Here is a 12,654-nt window from a genome sequence, read left to right on the forward strand (position 1 = left end):
TGCTTTGCTGCCATGTGCCTGATCATGCTGGTGGTGGTCAGGCTGGTAGTTTTGTCACTCCTGCTGATGCTGACATGGCAGGTGGTACAGATGGCCTTTTTGGGGTTATCAGCAGAGTCTTTAAACAATTCCAGACTCTGAAACACCTACCGGTTGTACTGCCAATGTCCCTCGTGTTGGTGTTACGGGGAACGGTTGCCCGCCTTCTGTCTGCGGCCACCAACACTGCTTCTTCCTGCCTGTTGGGGTACTCTGCCTCCCTCCCCCTGTGTGCTGCTGACCTCACTCTGCATGTCCTCCTGCCACGTTGGGTCAGTTACTAGATCATCCACCACCTCCTCCTCTTCCACTTGAGCACCACGATCCTCCTCCTCACTTCCTGGCAATTGTGTCTCGTCATCGTCCACCTCTTGTGACAAATTGCCAGCGTTGACTTCCTGTGGCCGTGGCTGTTCAAATATTTGGGCATCGCTACATGGGATCTCCTCTTCCACCTCTTCAAGCGGAGCAGGCGAGGGGCACAAATCTGGAAATGGACCAGTGAACAGCTCTTCAGAGTGTCCAAGTGTGGGATCAGTTGCTGTCTGACGACACTCGGCATGGTGGAAGGAAGGAGCATCAGGGTGAGGAGGAGTATGCGGTCGAGACTCACGGCTACTAAGAGTCGACCGTGTGGAAGACAGGCCGGAGGTGGTGGTGCCCAGGTAACTGGAAGTATTATCTGCTATCCAATTAATAACCTGTTCACACTGATCAGTTCGCAATACTGGTGTTGTTCTGTGCTTCCCTGGTAATTCGGTCAAGAAGTGGGAGCGAGAAGATGTGGCTTTTGGTTGTGGCACATTTTCACCGTGCACGCACCATCACCAGAACGTCCACTTCCACGTCCCTTGCCACGCGCCTTCCCCATTGTAAAGGAAGTAAAATAGCTTACACTCGCACTATCAATGAAAAAAGGGTAATAAAAAGTAGATTAGAACCGTGGAAGAGGAAAACCACAGTTCTATTTATCTGGCCTACACCCGACTCTTTTAAACAATCTGAACAATCAGGGAGAAACTATTACTGTTTTTCTTTACGGAAAAAATACCAAAAGCTGAATAATAGAGATTTCTTACCATGGAACAGCAAAACCACAGCTATAATTTACTGATGTATATCAGATTTTTTTAAATATATATATTTGCGGCTGAACAGTGAGCGACACACTCAAACTGTTTTTTTTTTAGATACAAATGGCCCAAAAGTGGATAATACAGAGGTTTGAACCGTGGAACTGCAAAAACACACTTGTATTTCTCGGGCCTACACCAGACAATTTTCAACAGATACAGTCATATGAAAAAGTTTGGGCACCCCTATTAATCTTAAGCTTAATGTTCTATAAAAATTGGTGCTTTTGCAGCAGCTCTTTCAGTTTGATATATGTAATAACTGTTGGATACAGTAATGTTTCTGCCGTGAAATGAGGTTTATTGTACTAACAGAAAATGTGCAATCTGCATTCAAACAAAATTTGACAGGTGCATAAGTATGGGCACCTCACCAGAAAAGTGACATTAATATTTAGCAGATCCTCCTTTTGCAAAAATAACAGCCTCTAGCCGCTTCCTGTAGCTTTTAATGAGTTCCTGGATCCTGGATGAAGGTATTTTTGACCATTCCTCTTTACAAAACAATTCCAGTTCAGTTAAGTTTGATGGTCGCCGAGCATGGACAGCCCTCTTCAAATGATCCCACAGATGTTCAATGATATTCAGGTCTGGGGACTGGGATGGCCATTCCAGAACATTGTAATTGTTCCTCTGCATGAATGCCTGAGTAGATTTGGAGCTGTGTTTTGGATCATTGTCTTGCTGAAAGATCCATCCACTTTGTAACTTCATATTTATCACTAATTCTTGAACACTATTGTCAAGAATCTGCTGATACTGAGTGGAATCCATGCGTCCCTCAACTTTAACAAGATTCCCAGTGCCAGCATTGACCACACAGCCCCAAAGCATGATGGAACCTCCACCAAATTTTACTGTGGGTAGCAAGTGTTTTTCTTGGAATGCTGTGTTTTTTTGCCGCCATGCATAACGCCTTTTTGTATGACCAAACAACTCAGTCTTGGTTTCATCAGTCCACAGGACCTTCTTCCAAAAAGAAATTGGCTTCTCCAAATGTGCTTTTGCATACCTCAGCCAACTCTGTTTGTGGCGTGCTTGCAGAAACGGCTTCTTTCGCATCACTCTCCCATACAGCTTCTCCTTGTGCAAAGTGCCTTGTATAGTTGACCGATGCACAGTGACACCATCTGCAGCAAGTTGATGCTGCAGCTCTCTGGAGGTGGTCTGAGGATTGTCCTTGACTGATCTCACCATTCTTCTTCTCTGCCTTTCTGATGTTTTTCTTGGCCTGCCACTTCTGGCCTTAACAGGAACTGTCCCTGTGTTCTTCCATTTCCTTACTATGTTCCTCACAGTGGAAACTGACAGGTTAAATCTCTGAGACAGCTTTTTGTATGCTTCCCCTGAACAACTATGTTGAATAATCTTTGTTTTCAGATCATTTGACAGTTGTTTTGAGGAGCACATGATGCCACTCTTCAGAGGAGATTCAAACAGGAGAACAACTTGCAAGTGGCCACTTTAAATAGCTTTTCTCATGATTGCATACACCTGGCTATAAAGTTCAAAGCTCCATGAGGTTACAAAACCAAAAAAAGTGCTTTAGTAAGTCAGTAAAAAGTAGGTAGGAGTATTTAAAACAAGAAAATGATAAGGGTGCCCATACTTATGCACCTTTCAAATTTTGTTTGAATGCAGATTGCACATTTTCTGTTAGTACAATAAACCTCATTTCAAGGCAGAAACATTACTGTGTCCAACAGTTATTACATATATCAAACTGAAATAGCTGTTGCAAAAACACCAATTTTTATAAAACATTAAGCTTAAGATTAATAGGGGTGCCCAAACTTTTTCATATAACTGTATATTTGTGTCTGAACAATCAGGAGACACTATTATTTATTTTTTACGGCAAAAAATGCCAAAAGCAGGATAATAGAGATTTTTTACCGTGGAACAGCAAAACCACACTTCTGTCTCTCTGGCCTACACCAGACTATTTTCAACAGATATATTTGTGTCTGAAAAATCAGGGAGACACTATTATTATTTTTTTTTACGGCAAAAAATGCCAAAAGCAGGATAATAGAGATTTTTTACCGTGGAACAGCAAAACCACAGTTATAATTTACTAGTGTATAACAGACTTTTTAAAATATATATATTTGCGGCTGAACAGTAAGCGACACACTCAAACTGTTTTTTTTAGATACAAATGGCCCATGGAACAGCAAAACCACACTTCTATTTCTCTGACCTACACCAGACTATTTTCAACAGATATATTTGTGTCTGAAAAATCAGAGACACTTTTTTTTCTGGGGGGGGGGGGGGGGGGACATCAAAAGGTTAATAAGACGGGTATTTGTACAGTGTGAAGGAGGAAAAAAAAAGAGAGGATTTACTGTAGATGAAAAAAAAATGAGTTTTCCTGGCCCCCGAGATCTGGAGCTAAGTCCAGCAATTTCAGCAACAGGAGCACACAGGACTGTAATGCAGCGTTTGCTGGTATAACCACTGAGTCTCCTATACAGCCTGCCTGCCTGCCTGATATCTGGGATGGATATTAGTCCTGAGAAGGACTGTTTGTTTGATCTGGCAGCCTTTACAGACCCTACACTAACTATTTTGCAGGATATATCTCTCCCAAAATCGGCAGCGCTGTCCCTACACTGTCTGATCCCAGCCGTCTGTGTCCAAGATGGCGGCGCCCGGTTTTAAATACTCGAGGTGACGCTGTGCGGCCAGCCAATCACTGTAATGCCCACAAACATGGCTGCGGCATTACAGTGACTGGCTGGCAATCCCTGCATGTTCAATGGCTCTGGAAAGAGCGCCAAACGTGCATGGCGGAGACCCGAGCTCCCGCCCGAGTAACCCGGAAATGCTCGGTGCTGGCCGAACATCCCGAGTAGCGTGATGCTCGGGCGAGTACCGAGCAGTGTCGAGCATGCTCGCTCAACACTATTGGTGATACAATTCACAACTAGCTGGATATCAGAAAATCCCCAGCATGTCTAATATACTCTGTGGAAATTATATCCTGTAAGTGAACGAAATTTGTTAAAACCCAATTAATTTACATTGTGCTGCCTTTTATTGCATAATTTCAGCATAGATTCAGCAATCAAAATTCTGCAACAATTATGTAGTGTGAATCTGGGTATCGAATGCTTTAACGTCATATGCACTGCATATAGGAACCCAACCCTGTCATATTTCACACGTGCTCAGGAGATGTTGCTGGAAGTTTCTGTAAATTGATAAGTGAGGAAGCAAATGAACCAGTCTCAGGATAAGTTGCCAGCCTTTCCAGTCTGCCGGATCTATCTGCAACAGCTTTTCTTTTTGACCAGCTGCTTAAGATGCGATTACAGGGTCTTTTACATTTCTGGTCTAATTTGCAGAAAACATGCTGAAAGCAACACTTCATAAAACATTTTGGCCAATAGAAATCCTGAGCCAGCTGTTGGAATAAAATCTTTCATATGTATTAAATAATCATGTTTGTCTGAGAATATTTTTAAGCTGTACAATATTGGACACAATAAAAAATGTTTATTTTTAAAAAATAAATCCTTAACATCTATACTAATAAATATAATACTAGTATATTATACATACATTTTACAGTAGGGTTTGTTTGTGTACAATGATTGAGGTGTGCACAGGAAAAAAAATGAATGTATCTATAGGTACACATTCATATGCCAAAGCAGTGTCCTTTTGGTATCCATCAAGATGGTATAGTTCAGCATACTATTTTTTCCACTGTAGTGAATAGCACAGTAGACTATGATTTTGCATATCGTAAAGAAGATATACTGTGGGGACCTATGATGTACAGTATGCGGCTTAATGGGGTTTTCCAGGAATTTGAATATTTTTACATATGGGGCTAAGAATTAACATGCAGGTTGTTGCTAACTACCTGCCTGTTCTGCATGAGGACGATCTTTGCCATCTCAGCCTGCGATTCCACTGCTTCATTTCACCCCTCATCAACAGAGCAGCTCTTCCTCTTCCCGTTTACTCCATCGACTTGGCATCATTGCAGATATCTTGCTGATTGACGCTGCGGGGAGCCGGCTGTCAGTGAGTATGACATCAGCAGAGGCACCCTGTCAACAAAGCAGATGCTATGTGGTCTGGAAGAGATCATTGATCCAAAAAAAGCCTATACAGACACAGTATACTAAAATATGCAATATACCCTAAGGATAGGTCATTAATATCATAGTACCCTTTACAGTGATGATCCAGGACTTTTAATTTTTTTTTTGTCTGGAGCTAAGAACTAACAGGCAGGTAGTTGCTAATTACCTGGCGTGAGTGTTGTTAGTGGTCCCACTGGGCCACGAACCGAGGAGTGCCTGGAGGGGCGTGACTAGGGACCTCGTCAGATCCGGCCACGGACGCACGATGGCTTAATCGACTCCGTGGTCTGAGGAGGGACGTGGGAGGGGGCTCAGGTGCTACGCCAGGTCACACAGCTGTTGACCCAGACTGGGGAATGCAGGAACTGGCAGGTTTGGCTGGTATGCAGACTGGCGGGTACTGGCAAGCACGGCTGGTATACAGGCAGGTAGGTAAACAGACTGGATAGGGGCCAGTACAGACTGGGATATAGGAACAGTGCCGCAGGTGCGGAGTGGAAACAGAGCCGCAGGTGCAAAGGGGAAGCAGAGCAGGGCAGAGCAGAGCTGCAGGTGCGGAGGGGAAGTGGAGCAGGGCAGAGCAGAGCCAAAGGTGCGGAGGGGAAGCGGAGAAGGGCAGAGCAGAGCCAAAGGTGCGGAGGGGAAGCGGAGCAGGGCAGAGCAGAGCCGCAGGTGCGGAGGGGAAGCGGAGCAGGGCACAGCAGAGCCGCAGGTGCGGAGGGAAAGCGGAGCAGGGCAGAGCAGAGCCACAGGTGCAGAAGGGAAGCGGAGCAGGGCAGAGCAGAGCTGCAGGTGTGAAGGGGAAGCAGAGCAGAGCAGAACGGCAGGTGCGGAGGGGAAGTAGAGCAGGGCAGGGCAGAGCCACAGGGGAAGTGGAGCAGGGCAGGGCAGAGCCACAGGGGAAGTGGAGCAGGGCAGGGCAGAGCCACAGGGGAAGTGGAGCAGGGCAGGGCAGAGCCACAGGGGAAGCGGAGCAGGGCAGAGCAGAGCAGAGCTGCAGGTGCGGAGGGAAAGCGGAGCAGAGCAGTGTTCTGACAGGACAGAGCTCTGTTCACATGGAACAGACAGGGACAGGGAAACATGGGAAGATAGCTAGAACACACGAGGTAATTACAGAGGCAGGGAAATGGGACAAGCAGAACCAGATACACACAAGGTACTTGCTATGAAGTAGCGAGTGGACACAAAACTCACAAACAGAAGTACAGAGACAACGAGTAGGAGTTAGGTACTGGTTCAGACATTGCAGGAAAAGGGAAGGATCGGACATAGAGACAAACAGGTAATGGACTAGGACACAGTTCGCACAGGAACTGACACAGGAACGAGATACAGGAACGAGCCTGGGCATTCAGCCCCCAGGGTGGCGGAAACAGACTAGAAGACACAGATATAGGTAACGATCCTGGGTACTCAGCCCCCAGGGTGGCAAAAACAGGCAAGATTCAGGACAGGACCTGGCAACTCACAGTTGCACAGAAAACACTGTAAGAAAGTGTTGCTCAGGCACCTCCCACTGGGTGGAGGAGGTTTAAGTATGCAGTGACTCACAGCAATAGGCTGGGGATGCATTAGGACTGCGCACACTGTAACTTTAAGAATCAGGCAGTTCCAACACCGCCGCCCTAAGCCAGCAGACAAGAGACATGCACACAGCAAGTAGAGGAGCATAGTGCACAGCCTGGACTGGTAGGTAAGTTGGCGGTCTTGCATGGTGGGAGATGGTAAGCCATGCCAGCACATGGCCAGGGATGTTACACTGCCCATTGTGTTGGATTGTCAATGCAACCCTCTTCTCCCACTCTTGACACACTGGTAGCAACACCGCAGAAGAAATGCTAGCACAGGCTTCCAGTATCCGTTGTTTCAGATGCTGCACATCTCATATCTTCACAGCATAGACAATTGCCTTCAGATGACGCCAAAGGTAAAAGTCTAAGGGGGTCAGATCGGGAGACCTTGGTGGCCATTCAACTGGCCCACGATGACCAATCCACTTTCCAGGAAACTGTTCATGTAGGAATGCTTGGACCTGACACCAATAATGTAGTGGTGCACCAACTTGTTGGAAAAACTGAGGGAACGTGTCATCTTCAGTGCATAAAGAGGGCAACACATCATCATGTAGCAATTTCAGATATCCAGTGGCATTGAGGTTTCCATTGATGAAGAATGGCCCCACTATCTTTGTACCCCATATACCACACCATAAAGATACGAGATGTGCAGCATCTGAACCAACGGATACTGGAAGCCTGTGCTAGCATTTCTTCTGCGGTGTTGCTATCAGTGTGTCAAGAGTGGGAGAAGAGGGTTGCATTGACAATCCAACACAATGGGCAGCACTTTGAACACATTTTGTAAGTGGTCATAAACTTGTAAAAAAACTCATGAAAGAATAAAGTTACATTAAAACCAAGCACACCATTGTTTTTCTTATGAAATTCTCAATAAGTTTGATGTGTCACATGACCCTCTTTGCACTGAAAAAAATAAAGTTGGATCCAAAATGGCCGACTTCAAAATGGCCACTATGGTCACCACCCATCTGGAAAAGTTTTCCCCATCCCATATACTAATGTGCCACAAACAGGAAGTTGATATCACCAACCATTCCCATTTAATTTAGGTGTATCCATATAAATGGCCCACTCTGTACTTGATGGAAAACCATCAAGCGAGACATTTGCTACTTGCTTGATGCAAAAGAGCAACACGACCACTGTATGACTTTTCTCACTCATGCTCATTAGCTTTAACAGTGTCTAAGCTTACATGAATAAAAAGGCTGAGGGCAAGGAGTGTAATGTACTGCCCTACTGCTGTTGGAAACAGGGTGATGTTCATTGAAGAGGATGTGGAGGTGTAGGAGAAAGTGAATAAGCACAGCCTGGTGCCCAACCATGAAGGTGTTATCATCACTTGTCCTGGTTGCAGTGGAAATTTGCTGGTGTTTAAACATTGACCTACTGGGCCGTGAAAGACAATTACTGTCCCTATCCATAATTGTCGCTCCATGTGTTAATGGTGCAGTCCACTTTTGAGCTCATTAACAAATTAAGTGAGTAGCTCATGTTCTATTCACTTGCACGTGGGAGCACAGAGAAGGTACCCCTCTCTGCGACTGGAGATCTTCCATTGCGGCTGATCACATGACATAATTTCCAGAAAGGAAGTGAATGGTTGCAGGTATGACAAGAAATAAATTACCATCAACTTTTTAAGATAGAAGTTGAGGTGGCACAAAAGAAAACTGAGCGTCTATTGTTCTTACAAAAAACAAGCACCCATGCAAAAAAAAGAAAATTTACATTATGCCACAGCATTGTGGTAGCATGTATATATGTCAAATTAAACTAATAAAACACTTGTGAAAAAAATCTGTAGTACTATTTATGACACGTACACTTTGTGAGACACTCACAAAGGTAAATGTTTGTATTTTTTTTCTTCTGTTTTCTATTTTTTCTTAAATTCAATTGCCCCCATTCCAAAAGAAGTGACCAAGAAATGCTAGATAGATGAAAAAAACAGTGGCAACAGGTCATAGAACTGATATGGCATCAAAAAATATCCAATTATGATAAAAAAGCAGTTGTGCAAAAAATCTTTAGTACTCTTTGTGACACACACACTTTGTGAGAGGGCTCGCTCACATTTTTTATTGAATAGCACTCAGACCAATGTAATTTAATAGGGCATTGACAGATTTTTATGCTGTAATATCACTCTAAAATTGGATGCCAATCACCCATTCAAGTCTATGGGTGCATGGAAAACATCAGACTGCACTCAGATGGCATTTGAGTGCAGTCTGATTTCCACGGTTTCACGCAATGGAACAATGTTCTCTGATTCTCTCATTCAAGAGAATAGGATCACATTATGCTGACACTAAGATCAAGCTCTGATCGGAGTGTCTGTCACAGCAGTATCTCGCATACGTTCATTCCACTGTGCTATTTACTGCATTCACCGCTATACCTGGTTGCCACGCTGAGTCCATGTAGCACTTCCAACTCTGCTGCATATCCCTGATGTCTCTTCATGGCTATAAGGAAATGTGGCCAGATCCTTCAGGCATTTAATACTGCTGTGTCCTGCAAGGTTTTAAATTCCCCAGTCAATCACCAACTAGCAGGTGCTATATTATGAGGCGCCGCCCTCTAAACCTTTGCATGAGCTTAGGTTCCAGTTGCTATTTGCATCTAGTTTCTGTCAAGGTGTTTAGTTGTTTATCCCTCCCACTACTGACCCGGCTTGTCTTCTCATCCTGTCTGATCTCTCAGCTCCTGACCTTGGCTACGTATTCTGAACCTGTGCTGCCTGTCCCGACCCCGGACCGTCTGTCTCGCACCTCCTGTACATCGTATACCTGCTGTGACCAGGAGTGGCTCCCAGTGGCTATCTTGCAGTCCAAGCCTATCCTCTCCATTAGAGGTGCTAGTAGAGACCAGGTAGCCACTTACTCATGCCCTTCCAGGGTAAGCCCGGCCATTGGAGCAGTGGGTCCACAACCACCAGCATTACAGTGTCATTGGCATAATCACCCCAATTCTCTCAGATGAGAGAATCTAACGCCATCTGACCATAGCCAGACAGTGAGAATTATTGTTTTTTTCCTCTTACAACAATACTGTTGGCTTGCTTCTTCAAATGCAAAATACGTGAACTGAAGCAGCAACATTATAGCCACACTGATCACATTAGCGTCAGCACCTAGCTATGTGACTCTGCCTTACAGACTTGATCTGTTATACTATATGTATTATTCTCTTTTCCTCACAGACTAATCTTCTTTACTGCTGTGTACTATTTGTACTATTTATTCAATGCTTTCTGGCTTTTTTTCTGATTTCTCTATAGCTAAGCTCTGAGCTGTGACATCCTTCCACTATCAAACTCCACTAGAAAATGTTTTCTGCATTCCCTGCTTCAGCTTTTATACAGCATATCACAGTCCCCTTTTGAATGACTGTGGTATACAACGTGATGCGATAACTGCAATATATTGTGGGTAAGCCTGCTTGGCCACATCTGAGGTCAAGTGATCTTTCTTTAGCTGATGCAATTTTCTTCAATATGTAAACATGGCGGTGGCTACATGAAGCAAATTAAAAATTATTAAAATTCACTGGGTTTAGTGAATTACATAAAATTTGGCCCAAATTCCTTATCTCTAAAGATGATTGAATGGTAAAATAATGTAAGCCAATGACATTGTAACTTGATGAAACTATACATTTACCATTCTGTAAATAAATAAAAGAAACAAGAGAAACCCATTTTATGTAACCTTGTGCAGAAATAAAAGAAGTAATGAAGCAGTTACCAGTTAAATAACCTCTCATAGAAATGTATAACCCTGTAATACTGTAATATTGGAATTCCGAATATACATGTTACTTTCTAGCAAAAATTTGAGAGAAGTTTCACGGAATGGGTACTTATTTTCTCAATAATCATAAAAGAACATACTCAAAGATTGATTCATCTTTCACAATGATCATATGTTAGGATAAGATACAAAAACCCAACTTCTAAGTGGATTTTTAAAAATGAACGTTAATATAACTTTATTTTACTGCAGGTTCAACCCTGTTTGATACCATATAGGAAATGTAGAAAAGCAGCAAGCATACTAACGGATATTTATTTTTACTATAAAAAAATAAAAAAAAACATTAGGGAGGTAGTAATAGTCTAAGGTTTGTTTTTAAGAGCACCAACATGTCTATAGAGTGTAATTATTGGAACTTACCAGAGTTTGGAATTTGTCCTCAAGAATACTTAATATTATGGCATAAATCATTCAAGGACACCAGGATTTGGAAATGGCAACTGAATATATCCAGTCATATAGGGTTTAAATTATTACACTAATCAGACAGATGGGCAGACTGGGTGGGCCAGGGATTACTTGAAACTAGCATATACTTTCTGAAATCGTGTTAAGTACATAATAGATTTGTTGACAATATTACAGTGTCAACATTTTCATTCACGGATAATTGAATGTAAGATATGCATGTAAAAAATGATTCCTAAGGCACTGCCGAGATACATGCTTTATGTTAGGGACACATAAGGACAAGCACACACTCTGAGCCGCCAGACAATCATTCAAACCTAAAATTCCACCACATAAAACAGCCAAGGGCCTCTCTCTTTTTATTTCTTTGCTTTCAATGAGTAATTCAATTAACTGGAAGATTAGTCAGAGATCTAAATGTATATTACCCTGCATAGAAATGTCAAGTATCTTGATTGGAGATGAAAGGACCTTTCTATGGGGTCTTGGCAGGCAATGACATGACTGCGGGGAAAAAAAGCCAACATGACTCATGTTAATAGAGACAGGACATCCATCTCGAATTGAGTCACTTCTAAAACAGACAGATTTTACAACTTAGACCATCTATTTCTAGGAATAATACCCATCTCCATTTGCCCACAGCGGGTAATTTAATAGATAATCACATTTACTATAGTCCTTGTTTTACCTAATAACTTGTGAATTCTGCAAGTTTATATTTATCGACTTGGAACTCTTAAGTTTTAAAAGTAAAAGGACTACCCATCATATAAAAATACAAGCCATTAATCCTATACTTTTGTGGCTCTTTGAAAAGCTTTAAAAGAATGGAAAGGCATAAATTTTACTTGGATGGTGATTTAATGTGCAGATTTTTCATTTATACATTCTGGCCTTCAATGAATTTATCTATTTTAACCCATGATAAGGCTTGGATAAAATCCCAAACATTTTCTATAGCCACCTCTTCTGAGTCCTTGAGCTTGTGCTTGTTCAGCTCTGATGCTTCACAGCTGAGAAAGGTTACAGAAAACATTTAACTTTTGTTAAGTTTGGAAAAGATACCAAGCTCGTTATTGTAGTATTCAGTACCATGACTTGTATCAAACCGTGAGTGGTGACAGCATGACAGATCTCTCAACTCAGCTATGAAAATGGCCAAGAAACTTTGAAATCAAGGCTGTTGCAGCAAAGAGAGCCATTTATCAAGGGCCAAGGCATGATTTAAACATTAATCTGACACAGTACATAGTACAGTACCTAGACCTGTCAAAGAATCTGTGAAGGCTGTGGGAATATAAAAGACTTATTATTGAGAAGAGAAGACTTTTATCTTTCTTCTATTCTACAGTTTTTGAAGTAATGCAGAGTCTTTCAACTCAATGAACAGATTCTACACAATATTCATTTTTGTTTTATATCTATTTTTATTATACTGTATGTTTAATGACACATATCATAAATTAAAGCAATTATTACATATCAAAATGTTTTTTTCTTTGCAGCTTTATTCTCTAATTCTATGACACAGGTTCCCAAGTTTCCAATGACCTTATGTTACTAT

General features: G+C 42.5%; 1 long non-coding RNA gene across 1 annotated transcript in view; it reads right to left on the reverse strand.

Annotated features, from left to right (window-relative positions):
* Window positions 1-4,993: 4,993 nt before the first annotated feature.
* LOC141164993 (uncharacterized) overlaps window positions 4,994-12,654 on the reverse strand; it is an 81,844-nt gene continuing 74,183 nt past the window's right edge. Inside the window, exon 5 of the long non-coding RNA XR_012251019.1 lies at window positions 4,994-5,239. This is a non-coding gene — a long non-coding RNA (uncharacterized lncRNA). The remainder of the gene's footprint in view (window positions 5,240-12,654) is intronic.

The sequence above is a fragment of the Phyllobates terribilis genome, unplaced genomic scaffold (assembly GCF_046119375.1).
Source record: "Phyllobates terribilis strain yellow unplaced genomic scaffold, ASM4611937v1 Scaffold_11__3_contigs__length_659146591, whole genome shotgun sequence".
Classification (NCBI taxonomy): Eukaryota; Metazoa; Chordata; class Amphibia; order Anura; family Dendrobatidae; genus Phyllobates; species Phyllobates terribilis.